The 15,948-nt window shown below is 34.4% G+C and overlaps 1 pseudogene; it reads right to left on the reverse strand.

Annotated features, from left to right (window-relative positions):
• Nucleotides 1–2,779: 2,779 nt before the first annotated feature.
• Nucleotides 2,780–3,784, reverse strand: LOC122492332 (annotated as a pseudogene).
• Nucleotides 3,785–15,948: the final 12,164 nt, after the last annotated feature.

A 15,948-nucleotide genomic window follows, 5' to 3' on the forward strand; every position in this document is an offset into this window, starting at 1 on the left:
TTCCCTTTCCTTTTTCATTCATTGAAGTTGCTCTCTCAAACATTAACTACAATGATTATAATTCCAAATACTCTCATGACCTTTTCCACTTTATTCCATTTACGTTGCCTTCCATGACATAAACTTTTTGAATCTTGATTGCCTCAATAGGCAGCAAATGGTTTCTTGTGGTTTTAATTTGCATTTCTGTCATAGCTAATGCAACAGACTGAATGTTTATGCTGCTCACCTCCATACTCATATGTTGAAGTTTAAAACCCAGTGCAATGGTATTTGGGGGTAGGGCCTTTGGAGGATGAATATCCGAATAAAGGAGACCCCAGAGAGAACTCTTGTGCCTGACCATGTGTGGTTACAGTGCAAAGAGAGCCACTAGACACAAAATCTGTTGGTATCATCTTTTGGTACTTTCCAGACTGCAGAACTGGAAGAAAAAAAAATTCTGTTGCTTATTGGCTACGCAGTCCATATTTTTGTTATAGTAGCCTGGCTGGATCAAGACAGGTTATTAGTTTAATTTTGTCTAACAGTTTTGTGAAGTGTCTGATCAAGCCTTTGGCCCCACCCACCCCCACTTTGCTTTTGGCTTTTATATTTTTTTCCTTCTTTTTTATTTGTCTTAAATTTACTGATATGTTACATTCTAGATTCAACTGCATTGCTACATACAAGTGTAAAATACATGTTTTGCGACTGTTTTCTTTTGGGGATCAATTTCTAATTTTTTATGGTGTTGCTTTATTTAAAAATTTTTTTTGATTTACATAAAATCAAACTAATCATTCAAAACTTGTTTTTGTCTTCTTTTAGAAATATTTGCTTGTCTAGAGGTCAAAGAGTTAGTCTCTTATGTTTTCTTCAAGGAGTTTCAGACTTCTGCATTTCACATTTAAGCATTTCTCACAACCCACACTAATTTTATGTATGATAATATGAGGTAGGGTTCAAGTTTCATTTTTTCCATTGTGGATTTTCAGTTGTTCTTTGCACAATTTATTAAAAATGTATTCTTTCCTGCCTTGAATTGCTTTGATAGCTCTATAAAAAATAAACTGGCTATATGTATGAATATATTTCCTGACTCTCTACTTTTTCCATTGGTACATTCATCTTTCCTATTACCAATATAACACTTTCTTAATTATATAGCTTTATAGTAAGTCTTGAAATCAGGTAATGGATGTCTTCCAAGTTTTTTTATTCATTTTTTAAAATATTATTTTGGTTAAATTTGTTCCTTTCCATTCCTTAAATAAAATTAAAGCCAGTCTGTCAGTTTCTAAAAGAAAATCATAAAAACTGTTGGAATCTGTTGATTAAATTGAATATATAGGCTAATGCATACATGTGATATTTTAAAAATATCAAATCTTCTAATTTAGAATATCTCTTCATTTGTAAAAATAACCTTTCAAAAATTTTTTATACTTTTTAGTGTAGAAGCCTTGCCAATTTGTACATTGTGATATATATATATATATATATATATATATATATATATATATAAAGTAGGTTTTTGTCTTTTCCACAGAGTCATGTAGATGGAATCATAATAGTATGGAGCCTTTTTAGACTGGCTTCTTTTACTTAGTAATATACAGGTCTGTTTATGGCTTGCTAGCTCATTTATTTTTTAGCACTGAATAACATTCCATTGTCTAGATGTACCATATTTATCCATTCACCCTTTGAAAAACATCTTGATTTCCTGTGATTTTTGACAATTATAAATAAAGCCGTTATAAACATCTCTTCTTAGGTTTTTGTGTGGACACAAGTTTCAACTTTTTTGAGTAACAATAAGGAGTGTGATTGCTAGATCATGTGGTAAGAGCATGTTTAGTTTTGTAAGACGCCACTAAAGCATCTTCCAAAATGTCCATACCATTTTGCATTCCCACCCTCAACGGATGAGAGTTCTGTTGCTCTTTTCGGTGTTGTCAATGTTCTGGATTTTGGCTCTTCTAATAAGTGTGCAGTGGTATCTCACTGTTTTAATTTGCATTTCCCTGAATGGCATATGGTGTGAAATACATTTTCATATGCTTATTTAGAATCTGTGTATCATCTTTGGTAAAGTGTCTGTTAGTCTTTGGCCTATTTTTTTAATTAGAGTATTAGTTTTCTTATTGTTTAGTTTTAAGAGTTCTTTGCAAATTTTGGATAACAGTGCTTTTGCAGATTTGTCTTTTACAAATATTCTCCCCCAGTCTGTGGGTTTTCTTCTATTTCTCTTGATAGTGTCTTTCACAGAGTCAAAGTTTTTAATTGTAAACAACTTATCCATTACTTCTTCCATGGATCATAATGTTGGTGTTGTATGTTAAAAGGCATCACCATACCTGAGATTATGTAGGTTTTCTTCAATGCTATCTTCTAGGAGTATATTTTATAGATTGGCCGTTTACACTCAGGTCTGAGATCTATATCATGAAGGGTGTTAAGTTCTGTGTTTAGATTCATTACTCTGCCTGTGGGTGTCTAGTCATCCCACACCACTTATTAAAAACAACAACAACAACAACAACAACAACAACAACATCGGCCAAAAACTATCTCTGTTCCATTGCTTTACCTTTTATCTTTTGTCAAAGATCAGTTAACTATATTTATGCGGGTCTATTCTGGACTCTCTATTCTCTTCCCTTGATCTTTCTATATACTCTTTCCTTTTTTACATTAAGAAACTCAAGTGGGCATTTTATTAAACAAATACAAATTTGAAATGTTTATGGTAAAATATATCAATATCGAACAAAAATGTGTGTAAACAGTGATTCTACAACTGGGAAGACACCTCAGTTTTATTAATTTTGGTGGTATCTTCTCAACCATGTCTAACTCTTAGAATCTTCTTTCTTAAGCATGGCAGGGAAAATATACCTTCACATAACAGGACAACAATTGGAAGGAAAACAGCTGTCATAAAATTTGGAGGTGTATACCATACACATCGTTTTATTTATTTCAGGAACAAATCAATGCACGTATTGTGACCAGCAGAAGGGCAACAAGTCCTAGTGTGCTCTGAACATAGTGAAATTCCCTCTACGTCAAAGAGCTGCTCACAGAAGGATAGACGTCACAGCTAACAGAGCCAGTATTACAAGTGCTGTCACTCCCAGAGACACATAAATTTCCACTCTGCAAACCTCAGGCTCAATTGAAGCATCCTCTTTATTTTGTTGGACCTGTTGACATGCCCAGTTTAGCAGCTTGTATCTGTGGGATAGCCTCATTGGACAGGATAAACATACATTGTTTGCAGTACAGCAAAAATGAAACTGAGAAGCCCAAATTGTCTTATTGTTAACTTCCATCTACCCAACCAATGTGGAAATTTCTTATATTTGATTCCATTATGAAGCTGTACAACAGCTGCTATCACACCTGCCAAATAAACCAGAACCAAGAGGGTGATGAAAACCATTGGCAAGACTTTGTTGATGACCAGGACTGAAATTTTATAAAATACTGTTGATGGAAAGTTACAAAGAGTGAGTTATTTCCCTCAAAGAATATAAAGAAAAGCCAGAGAGAATGCAATAATAGCAATTTTAATTGGCATGCAGCACTTTGGAAAGAGTTCCTGTTTGTGCCCAAGCTTGGGGGGTGGGGCAATCAAATTTATCAAAATGGGTTGTTTGGAGCATGTGCAAAGGTACAGGTCTTTTCAGCATGCTGGTCTCTCCAGAGTCCTTATTCAAATAATCATCTTCTTCTAGATACCTCCTAGGCTTCATTGTCAAAGTTCTTCATTCGTAATGTTTTGGGTGCTCTCCATTAACTATAAACAGAACTGGTTCATCCACCTGCTTCTCAGCCCAACCAGATGGTAAGTTGTACTGCAGCTACTGTGGGGAGGTAGCAGCCCCACACCTATCTGTATACTCTTTCATTGAAACCACACAGTCTTGATTTACTATAACTTTACAGCAAGTCATGAAGTCAAGTAGCGTCAGTTCTCCAACTTTGTTCTTCTTCAGTACTATGTTGGTTATTCTGGGTCTTTTGCCTCTTTGAAAACTCTATAATCAGTTTGTCTACACACACACACACACACACACACACATACTTTTCTGAGATTTGGATTTTTAGATCTGGACTGTATCTTTTTTATTTCATTTTATTTTACTTTTTTTTTTTTTGGACTGTATCTTTAGATCCAGAACTAACGTCTTGACAATACTGGGTCTTCCTGTCCATCGATATGGAACATCACCTCATTTATTTAAATATCCTTCTATTTCATTCACCAGGGTTTATTGTTTTCCTCATATAGATCTTATATATGTTTTGTTAGATTTGTACCAAAATATTTCACTGTTTGGATGTTTATGTAAATGGTGTTATGGTTTGAATTTCAAATGTTATTTGTTCACTGCTGGTATATAGGAAAGTGACTGAATGCATATATTGACCTTGTTTGCTCCAGTCTTTTATATATATATATACACATACATACGTATGTGTGTGTGTATATATATAGTATTCTTTTTTTATTTTAGAGAGGAAGAGCAAATGAGTGGGGGAGAGGGGCAGAGGGAGAAAAAGACAGACAGACAGACAGAGACAGAGACAGAGACAGAGAGAGAATCTTAAGCAGGCTCCACACTCAGTGTGAAGCCTGAGGCAGGGCTCAACCCCATGACCCTGGGATCATGACCTGAGACAAAAATCAAAAGTCAGAGTCAGACACTCAACCAACTGAGCCACCAGGCTCCCCTATCCTGCAATCTTCTGTATATCTTTTCTTTTCTTGTCTTATTACATTAGCTAGGACTTTTATTATGATCTTAAAAATAAGGGGTAAAAGGGGACATTCTTACCTTGTGCTTTTCTTGAAAAGCAATGATTTCATAGTTTAGTTCTTAGGTTGGGATTAGTGATCTAAGAAGATTTATGGCTTTTGTTATTATACGTAACACAAAAAATAAATCATTATGATAAAAGTTTGCATTACATCATGAACATGTTTATAAGTATTTACATAATTGATACTGCATTTAGTATCGTTTTAAGACAAACAATAATTTTTCCAATGTTTAGTAACACTTTTGATTTTCTTAAGTATTTAAAGACTATTAGTAACATTTATACTTATCAATTATAATTTGATTTAATTTACTGTGTACTACATATTATTGGGAATTGTGTAAATATGAAACTTTGCCTTCAAAGTTTCAAACACAAATGCAAGGCTATTGCTTATTTTACATTATAAAATAAAAGTTAAAATTCACTGATAGCAATTTTAAACAAAAATAAAAGAGACAACACAGTTATGGTTGAGTCTCTGTTAACCAAATTTCCTTTGCTCATTTTTTTGTGACACAAACATTTTCTAGTCATTCTTGCAATTAGATGTGGCCACATCAATGTGTTCTAACAAAGGAATTTAAACAAGTTATGTTTTGTTTTTGTAAGCTAAGACTTTTTTTTCTTTGCATATCTATGCCTTCTATATACTGTTCTGTGGAAAATGAGGGTGTAAGAGATAGCAAGGCCGAAAGATCGAAGAACTTACCTTTCTGTTTCACAAAGTAGGTTAAAGGCATTTATTATTTCCCTGAAAATGTAAATTGTCACAAGAAGCCAATCTTTTATTTCATGTGAGCACTCATTGTCATTATTTCTACATTTCTAATCTAAAACAATCTTTTTCGATATAGCGCATTTATGTGGGAGGAGAAAATCCTGAAATATTTTACAAGCTTTTTCTGAAAAGACATTTCTCTCCTACTTGAATTTGCCATAATTTATCATTAAGTTTTACTGAAAAATAGTATGAGGAGACATATTGAGATAAAATACTTCATTTAAAAAATAACTGCTACTCATTCCTATGAAAATTGACACTAGATTATTTTCCAGAAACTTCAAAAAATTTGCAAAATAACAGGCATACTTAAAATATCAATCACATTCTAATATATGATTTTAGTATTTAATGGCATGTAGGTCTTTTTTTAATGTAGAGCAACACAACATAATGAGTATGAAAATATTTAACAGAAAATAGCTTCTTAGAACATGAAAGTAAAACTGATGAACATTGTTACACTAAAAATGGAGCCATACATAAAACTGGCATTAGGACATTCCTCCTGTTACAAATATGTATTAAGCATTTTTTACACAATCCCAAATCTGTCTTCAAATACTTGAGTTAATTATTTCAATATAACAATGTATTGAAACATTTGGTTTGGGAAATATTTGCTTACAAGCAAACAGTAGTGGTGAATAATTTTAATATCTCTACTTAAGTCTCTTTTATTTGCAGTACATATCTTTTTAAACATGAGCCTATAAGAGAGAAGCTCTGAATTAGTATGCACTAATTGGCATGTTTATCTTTATTGATTTCATTCTGCTCAAACTCTGTTAATTTCATGTAATCATAGCTTATTATAGCCTGAGGGGACCTCAGAGATCAATTTGTGATTTCTAGCACCTCCATTACAGATCTGCACACTATGGCTCAGAGAAGTTGAATGATTTTTCCCAGGTCTCACAGCTTCTTAGCAACAGAGCCAGTACTAAAATCCAGGTTGTATTTTAAGTGCTAAGATTACATTTATTTTTTCTTAATTGGATATCATTTGTTAAATCATAGGTATTTTCTTTGGGCTTTCTAGAGAGACATTGAAATACCTAATAATATACTCTTTATTTTTTCCATACAAACAAGGGCTTTAGATATTTTTAGTGGGTAATAAGCTATTTTTAAAAACTGAGAGCTTTCTCCCTGAGGTCAGGAACATGACAGGATGTCCACTCTCACCACTGTTGTTTAGCATAGTGTTGGAAGTCCTAGCCTCAGCAATCAGACAACAAAATGAAATAAAAGGAATCCAGATCAGCCAAGAAGAAGTCAAATTTTCACTTTTTGTAGATGGCATGATTCTCTACATGGAAAATCTGAAAGACTCCACCAAAAAGCTGCTAGAACTGATCCACGAATTCAGCAAAGTCGCGGGATACAATATCAATGTACAGAAATTGGTTGAATTTCTATATGCCAATAATGAAGCAACAGAAAGAGAAATCAAGAAATGGACCCCATTTACAATTGCACCAAGAACGATAAAATACCTAGGAATAAACCTAACCAAAGATGTAAAAGATCTGGTATGTCGAAATCTATAGAAAACTTATGAAGGAAATTGAAGAAGACACAAAGAAATGGAAAAACATTCCATGCTGACGGATTGGAAGAATAAATATTATTAAAATGTCAATACTACCCAAAGTAATCTACACATTCAATGGAATTCCAATCAAAATTGTACCAGCAGTCTTCTCGAAGCTAGAACAAACAATCCTAAAATTTGTATGGAACCACAAAAGACCCCAAATAGCCAAAGTAATGGCTTCTTATTAAAGAAAAAAACCAAAGCGGGAGGTATCACAATCCCAGACTTTAGCCTCTACTACAAAGCATTATGTAATCAACAAGGCCGTATGGTATGGCATAAAAACAGACACATAGACCAATGGAATAGAATAGAGAACCCGGAATTGTACACACAAATATATGGTGAACTAATCTTTGACAAAGCAGGAAAGAATATCCAAGGGGGTGGGGAAACAGTCTCTTTAGCAAATGGTGCTAGGAGAACTGGACAGCAACATGCAGAAGAATGAAACTGGACCACTTTCTTACACCATACACAAAAATAAACTCAAAATGGATGAAAGACCTAAATGTGAGACAGGAAACCATCAAAACCCTAGAGGAGAAAACAGGCAACAACCTCTGTGACCTCAGCCACAGCAATTTGTTGCTCAACACATCTCTGAAGGCAAGGGAAATAAAAGCAAAAATGAACTATTGGGACCTCATCAAGATAAAAAGCTTCTGCACTGCAAAGTAAACAATCAACAAAACTAAAAAGCAACTGATGGAATGGGAGAAGATATTTGCAAACGACCTATACAAAATCTATAAAGAATTTACCAAACTCAACACCTGAAAAACAAATAATACAGTAAAGAAATGGGCAAAAGACACTTTTCCAAAGAAGACATCTAGATGGCCAACGGACACACGAAAAGATTCTCATCACTCATCATCAGGGAAATACAAATCAAAACCACAGTGAGATACCATCTCACGCCAGTCAGAGTGGCTAAAATTAACAACTCAGGAAACAACAGATGCTGGTGAAGATATGGACAAACGGGAACCCTCTTGCACTGCTGGTGGGAATGCAAACTGGTGCAGCCGCTCTGGAAAACAGTGTGGATGTTCCTCAAAAAATTAAAAATAGAATTACCCTATGACCCAGCAATAGCACTACTAGGAATTTATCCAAAGGATACAGAGTGCTGGTTCATAAGAGCACATGTACCCCAATGTTTATAGCAGCACTTTCAACAATAGCCAAATTATGGAAAGAGCCTAAATGTCCATCAACTGATGAATGGATAAAGATGTGGTTTATATATACAATGGTATCCTACTTGGCAATGAGAAAAAATGAAACCCTGTCATTTGTAGCAACATGGATAGAACTGGAGGGTATTATGCTGAGTGAAATAAGTCAGAGAAAGACAGATATCATATGTTTTCACTCACATGTGGAACTTGAGAAACTTAACAGAAGACCATGGGGGAAGGGAAGAGGAAAAAATAGTTTCAAACAGAGAGGGAGGGAGGCAAACCATAAGAAACTCTTAAATACAGAGAACAAACTGAGGGTGATAGGGAGGGATGTAGAAGGGAAATGGGTGACGGGCATTGAGGAAAGCATTTGTTGGGATGAGCACTGGGTTTTGTATGTAAGTGATGAATCATGGGAATCTATCCCCCAAACCAAGAGCACACTGTATACACACACTATATGTTAGCCAACTTAACAATAAATTATATTTAAAAATACATGTATAAATAAAAATGAATTCTGGAAAAAAATTCTTTCACATTTCACCATATTTTTAGTAACTGCATCTACTACTCTAATTCTAGTATTGTTAAATTAAAGTTCTTTTTCTCCTATTGTGTTTATCTGTATAAATATATTATATCCTGAAAGTCCTGCAACATATGTTTGGAAAATCTGTCCTAACAGTCTTCAGTTAAAAGCCTGGTTATGGAGGCACTGAGTGGCTCAGTTGGTTAAGTGTCCAACTTTAGCTCAGGTCATGATCTCATGGTTTGTGGGTTCAAGCCCGTCATAGGGCTCTGTTCAGTGTCTTCCTCTCTCTCTGCCCCTCCCCACTCACACTCTGTCTCTCAAAAATAAACACAAATTTTTAAAAGAAGACTGGTTAGAATATTATTCTGCAATGTTATACTGGCTACCTACTTATACCTATACTTTACCTACACCTTATTTACTTATAAGTAAGGTCCTGTACTTGGAACATTGATTTAATGGAACCAGTGTGAATATGTATTGTCTAGCCTAAAAGCCCCAGTGAAAAATGTAAAACATGATGTTTTAAATGTACTTAACATGTGCATTAAGAGAACTTGTTCCTAAATTTACTTTGAATCCTGGTTTTGCCTATTAACTGGGAAGTTTTTATTTCTCTTTGTGCTCCGTTTCTTTACCTATAAAGAATGGGAATGATAGCAGATCCAATCTCACAGTATTGAGAGGGTTTAATCAATTGGTTATATGTAATGATTTCAGAAAATTGGGTGGCATATAAGTCTTCAACAAATGTAAGCTTTTAAAATTTATTACTAGGTATGAAAATTGAAAACATTACTTTTGGCTAATGAGTACAGAAGACTATATTAGCACAGAGCTGTTTAGTGAAATAAATATGAATATTCCATTCACAGGAAATACTTTCATTCATGTCAATTTTCCCATTGTTTGTGAATCTCCCTTTAAAGAATACTAAAATTCCTTCTACTTAAAACCTTATGTTTTAAATGGTATGTTCCTAATTTACTATCTTCTAAATCCTGAGTTCAACTGGAGTAGTTTGACAAGGGTCTTGTCAAATACAGCAGAATCATGATTGAACAAATGTCTCCTGATTCCTAGTCTGCTATGTCTTTATCTTGAAACACAGTATCAGACAACACATGCTTGTATGTGGGTGTGTGCACATTAATTTAATGTAAAGTGCTTTTCCTTTTCTAATTTTGTGAAGACTGCATTATATAGTATTTTCTTGAAGCTCCAATAAGACTTGCAGTATTTTGATACAAATAAATGGAAAGATATATCATGCTCATGGATTATAAGAATTAATATTTTTAAAATGTCCATACTACTCAAAGAAATCTATAAATTCAATCCAATCCCTATGAAAATAGCAATAAGATATTTCAAAGAACAAATAATTCTCTTTCTTGAAAGTTTATTTATTTGAGAGAGAGAGAGAGAGAGAGAGAGAGAGAGAGAGAGAGAGAGAGAGAGAAGGTGCATGGAGTAAGGGAAGGGCAGACAGAGGAGAGGCCCGACTTGGATCTATCCCCAAAACCAGGAGATCATGACCTGAGCAGAAATCAAGAAATCGAGAGTCAGGTGCTTCTTGGTGCCTGGGTGGCTCAGTCGGCTGAGCATCTGACTTCAGCTCAGGTCTTGATCTCACGGCTGGTGAGTTCGAGCCTGTGTCAGGCTCTGCATGACAGCTCAGAGCCTGGAGATTGCTTCAGATCTTGTGACTCCCTCTCTCTCTGTCCCTCCCCTGCTTGCACTCTGTCTCTCTCAAAAATAAATAAACATTAAAAATATTAAAAAAAAAGAGTTGGACGCTTAACCAACTGAGATACCCAGGCATCTCCAGAACTAATAATTCTAAAATCTGTACTGAACCACAAAAGATCCCAAATAGCCAAAGCAATCCTGAGACAGAATAACAAAGATGAAGGTATCACAATCCCAGATTTCAAACTATATTACAAAACTATAGTAATCAAAACAGTATGGTACTGGCACAAATATAGACACATAGATCAATAGAACAAAATAGAGATCCAGGAATAAACCCACATATATATGGCCAATTGATCTAAGATAAAGGAAGCAAAAATAACAGTGGGGAAAAGACAGTCTTTTCAATAAATAGTGTTGGAAAAACTGAATAGATACATGCAAAATAATATAGCCAGACTACTTTCTTACATCATACACAATGGTAAACTCAAAATGGATTAAAGACCTAAATGCAAGGCCTTAAACCATAAAACACCCAAAAGAAAATATAGGCAGTAATCTCTTAGACATGGGTCTTAACAACATTTTTCTGGATCTATCTCCTCAGCCAAGTGAAATGACAGCAAAAATAAACAGTTGGGACTACATTAAACTAATAACAATGAAGGAAAATATCAACAAAAGGGCAACCTATTGGAAAGAAGATATTTGCAAATGATATATCTGATAAGGGGTTAATATCCAAAATAAAGAACTCATGCAACTCAACAAGAAAACAAATAATCTGATTTAAAAATGGGCAGATGACCTGAACAGACATTTCTCCAAAGAATACATATATTTGGCAAACAGACATATGAAAAGATGTTCAATACCACTGATCATCAGGGAAATGCAAATCAAAACCACAATAAGATATCACCTTAAACCAGTCAGAGTGACTGGTATAAAAAAGACAAGAAGTAACAAGTGTTGGTGAGGATGTGGAAAAAGTAAAGCCTTGTGCACTGCTGATGGGAATAAAAATTGGTGCAGCCACTGTGGAAAACAGTATGGAATTTCCTCAAAAAATTAAAACTAAGAATACCATTTAACCCTGTAATTCCACTGCTAGGTATTCACTCAAAGAAAACAAAATCACTAATTTGAAAAGATATATGCACCTCTATGTTTATTGCAGCATTATTTACAATAGTCAAGTTATGGAAGCACCCAAGTGTCCATCTTCCGATGAATGGATAAAGAAGATGTGGTATAGGGGCACCTGGGTAGCTCAGTCCGGGAGACGTTGCACTTTGGCTCAGGTCATGATCTCATGGTTTGTGAGTTTGAGTCCCACATCGGGCTCTGTGCTGACAGCTCAGATCCTGGAGCCTGCTTCAGATTCTGTGTCTCTCTCTCTTTTTGCCCCTCCCCACTCATGCTCTGTCTCTCTCCCTGTCTCAAAAATAAATAAACATTAAAATTTTTTTTAAAAAGATGTGGCATAGTAATGGAATATTACTCAGATGTAAAGAAGAGTGAATCTTTTCATTTTCAACAATATGGATGCACCTACAGGATATTATGCTAAACAAAATAAATCAAATAGAAAATAAATGCCATATGATTTCACTTATATGTGGAATTTAAAAAACAAAACATATGAACTAACAAACAAAACAGAAATAGACTCATGAAGAGAACAAACTGGTCATTGCCAAAAGGGAGGGAACTAGGGTGCTAGGAGATGAGCCAAATATGTGAAGGAGATTAAGAGGTACAAGCTTCCAGTTATAAAATAAATACATCAATAAGGATGAAAAGTACATCATAGGGAATACAGTCAATGATATTATAATAATACTGTATGGTGACAAATGGTAACTATACTTATTGTGGTGAGAATTTTGTAATGTATACAGTTACTGAATCACTATATTGTACACTTGAAAATAAACTAATATTGTATATCAGTTACACTTCCAAAAAAAAAGGCTTTCAGATTTCACTGCCATAGTATCCTTTTTTAATTTTTTAAATGTTTATTTATTTTTTGAGAGAGAGAGAGAGACAGAGCATGAGCAGGGGAGGGGCAGAGAGAGAAAGGGAGACACAGAATCCAAAGCAGGCTGCAGGCTCCAGGCTCTGAGCTGTCAGCACAGAGCCCGATGTGGAGCTCGAAATGAAAGACCATGAGATCATGATCTGAGCCAAAGTCAGAGCCTTCACTGACTGAGCCACGCAGGCACCCCACCTTTCTATTGTAATTGCCTACTCACTTCTCTGTCTACCTTATATAATTATGCTTTAAGAAATCTCACTATTTTTCTCATATCATGTTTCTAGTACAAGATCAATATATGTTCAGCAAGTATTCAATTCCAATTAATTGACTCTAATGCCAAAAACCTTCCTCTGTTTAGCTCTATATGTATCTGGCAATTTTATATCCATAGTCTTCTGACTATAAAGAGAAGGTGAGCTAATTCGGGTGTTTCTCACACAAGCCATTCAAATGTTTGCACTTCTTTCCTTTTTTTGGCTCATCATCAAAGCATGTTTTATAAAAACATCTCAAAAATGTGATATATAAAACATATCCCATGGTTCCATGGAATCGACCTACTGTAACAATAATTAATTTATAAATAATTACATGGGTATTGATGTAGATACCATTTTGCCCTATATAAACTTGAAAGCATACCTTTGAAATTAAATTTGTCAATAAATGAAATGTTTAGCTAGTACCATGCATTGTATTTTTACAGAGTAAATCATTGATAGTGCATAACTTTAGATAAATGGCCATGCCAGAGGGGGAACCCAGTGTTAATTCACCTTATCAGTTAGAACACAACTGCCTCAACTGTGTTTCAAAACTAAAAGCAAGAGAGCAAGACATTTTTACAAAAGTTTATTTTTTATTCTAAAAAATGATCATAATTGCCATTATGATCTCTGTGAAATATCAATCATAATAGCAAGAATTAACTTCTAAGTTATTTCCAACTCCACATGACAGAGAATTAACTGTTTTGTTTTACACACACAAGTCTCTCCAACCCACTCTTAGATAGGCAAGCTTAGAAAGGATCCTTAGTGAACAGACAATTTTGATGATTTGTCACATGGATCCTTTCATTATAAAGCAGGTGTACATGCACGCTGTCCTGTGTGTTACAGAACATTCCTACTGAACTGCAATTCATTCACAGTGGTCAATTTTGGATGTACTCCAGGTTCAGTTAAATTACAATTTCATCACATACAACCAGGGAGTCCTAGATTTTATGGAATTTTCATTTTTAACAAAATTAGATTGTCTTCATGTGTCTCTCAAATGACAGCTACCACTTACTGAGATATTACTGTTTGCTAGATACTGTGCTAATTACTTTGCCTTTGCTATCTCAATCTTCATAACAATTCTATCAGTCGCCTATTATTATCTCTATTTCACAGATGATATAACTAAGGCTTACTCACTGGACTACACTGGATAAGATTATGAGAAAAATCCATGGAAGAGCTATAATTTAAACCACATCATTCTGCATCAAAAGTCCCCAAATATTTCTTAAAAAATGAGATTATAATTAAAGACAAAGTGGTTGGTTTAAGTATAGATATACCAATACACATTTCTTATATGGTTTTTAAGAAACACTTTAGGCTACATTCTATAAATATTAATATTTAAACTTTAGCACTTTAAGTCAAAATCAGTTCATAGATTAAATACCAAGCAATTAAATATTTATCAGGAAAATTATATCCTCTTCCTTTCTACATTCATGTCTATTTTACTTGTATCTTTGAGATCACATGCTAAAATAATTTCACTTTAAATAATTGTCAGATTTCTACCTTCGTTGCAAGTAAACTTCATCGCAAGTAAAATGTTGTCAGAACTGTCAACATTTTAAGCTACTCACACTATTGAAATGACCAATGTATATTAAAATTATACATTTAAATGCAAAAAAGTCAAAACCACCAACTTTATAAATCCTAATTCATTTATGCTTATAGTTAAAATACCTAGAACAATGCATAGCACATAGTAAATGTCACACAATTATTGACAGTTACATGCACAAATATAATTATATGTGTCTGTATGTATTAATATCACTAGAACATTGACAGGTTAAAACACTAACTATTGTTAAAAGTGTGTGTGTGTGTGTGTGTGTGTGTGTACGTGTATGTGTGAGAGAGAGAGAGAGAGAGAGGAAAAGAGAGGGACAGGAGGAGAATATGTGTGCATTTTGGGTTACTCCATAGTTGAACTGAAATAAGGATAAGAATGTTTGGCTTAAATAAGTAGGTTGATAGGTGTTCTCTGAAGGTCTTTTCTGAGATGATGCACTCATCATTGTATGCTCAGCTCTCAGCACATAGAGATGCTAAATAAATGGACAAAAATGAATAACAAACAAATGAAGAAGAAACTAAGCTTATATATTTCTTGTGATTTCTATCATTAATCACCAATATAAAAGTGCTGGGTTCAAGACCCAATTTTGAGACAGTTCAATGCTGGAAGAGACTGAGAATCTGTATGGGTCTGTCTCAAGACTCAAGGCAAAGGTTTAAAGTTATGATTATGGGAATAAAGAAACAAGTATATCACATACATGGTGTCTGAGAAAGAAAAAGACCTAAGAGCAATGACTGATTTTGTAGTTTTTAATCCACACTAAAATTTGATCTCTTCCACCAGGCTTATTTTGCCTTTAGTATTCATCACACAGTAAGAATAAACGCTCAGCATACTTATACTAAGTAAATACATACTCTCATGTTTCTCGACTTTTCTCATTGAGACTGGTTGCTGCAGCTAATATAGTTTATTTTTATTTATTTAATGTTTATTTATTTTTGAGAGAGAGAGAGAGAGAAAGAGCATGAGCGGAGAAGGGGCAGAGAGAGGGAGACACAGAATCCAAAGCAGGCTTCAGGCTCTAAGGTGTCAGCACAGACCCCAACACGGGGCTCGGACTCACAAAGTGTCAGATTATGACCTGAGCCGAAGTTGGACGCTTAATTGACGGAGCCTCCCAGGTGCCCGAAATATAATTTCTAATAAGGTTTTTTTGTGAGTCATGGTATTTGCTTTAAAAATCAGTCATTACTAAAAAGAAAAATAATTAGATAATGCTATAAAGTTCGCTTATTGTTGTTTGTGACATTAGTATATTCCCAGATAACAAGCAACCAGTTTAGACAAAAATACACTAGCAATGACTAAAATAATTCCAGCTAAGGAACAATGGTTGGCTTTGTATGTTGCTGGGCATTTATTTCAGTCATCATGGTAACCACATGGGATAAA

Source organism: Prionailurus bengalensis, chromosome C2 (assembly GCF_016509475.1).
Source record: "Prionailurus bengalensis isolate Pbe53 chromosome C2, Fcat_Pben_1.1_paternal_pri, whole genome shotgun sequence".
In the NCBI taxonomy this organism is placed as follows: domain Eukaryota; kingdom Metazoa; phylum Chordata; class Mammalia; order Carnivora; family Felidae; genus Prionailurus; species Prionailurus bengalensis.